This window comes from Aptenodytes forsteri, unplaced genomic scaffold (assembly GCF_000699145.1).
Source record: "Aptenodytes forsteri isolate BGI_AS27 unplaced genomic scaffold, ASM69914v1 Scaffold321, whole genome shotgun sequence".
Lineage (NCBI taxonomy): Eukaryota > Metazoa > Chordata > Aves > Sphenisciformes > Spheniscidae > Aptenodytes > Aptenodytes forsteri.
The window spans coordinates 352,736-353,495 of record NW_008795030.1 but is presented as its reverse complement, the minus strand read 5'-3'; the positions used below and the strand labels follow the sequence as shown (position 1 = coordinate 353,495).

Sequence of the window (760 nt, the reverse complement as noted above, 5' to 3'; positions counted from 1 at the left end):
TGTCAAAGGTGCGTCCCAAAATGTCCCCCTTTCCTGGGGTTTGGGGACAGCGACGCGGCCACCGCCATCCCCGCCAACACCATGCAGGGGTCCGTGGTGGGGATGCAGGAGCCTGCTCCGGTCCCGGCGTCCCTCCGTGCACCCCGTGGGGCAGCACCCCATTTTAGTGCTGTGAGAGCAGCTCCAGCACCCACATGGGACCTCCCCGCTGCACTCAGATTTCTTTTAAAGGCTCCCAGGGGTTTCGGTCCCCGGCAGCATCTGGGGAGAAACCCAGTCCTGGGGCACGGGACCAACCCCGAACGAGGTGGACGGGGGCACCCCCCTTCCAACAGCTCCGGGGTGACATGGCGCCCCGCTTCCGACAGCTCCGGGGTGACTCCGGGAGGGGAAACCTGGCTTTTCTGATCCAGTCGAGGGTCCCAGCACGGGGAGAGCAAGGGGAACACGGCAGCGGCGGTGGCTGTTCCCACACTGGCAACATGTGGGGCGGGAGGTGGGGGAGCGGCGCCGCCCTCGCCTGGGAACCGATCTGACTCCTCCGCCGGGACGGTTCCGTAGAGCCCACCCGGAGCGCGGGGGTCCGGCCGGGCTGGGACAGCGGGGAAGGGGAGGAGCGGGGAGGCCCGGACTGGGGTAACTGGGAGAGGAAGACGCCGAAATCTGAGATTCTTGCTGGGGGAAGGGCAGCAGAAATAAATCTCCTCCTTAAGCAGAGCCGGGGCCAAAAACACTCTTTGCTGGGCGGGGGGGGGGGGTG

The 760-nt window shown here is 66.8% G+C and overlaps 1 protein-coding gene across 1 annotated transcript in view; it reads right to left on the bottom strand.

Annotated features, from left to right (window-relative positions):
- The window catches only part of ASAP3 (ArfGAP with SH3 domain, ankyrin repeat and PH domain 3), a 15,356-nt gene that overhangs the window by 11,982 nt on the left and 2,614 nt on the right, over nucleotides 1-760 (bottom strand). The gene's annotated exons all lie outside the window — the stretch shown is intronic.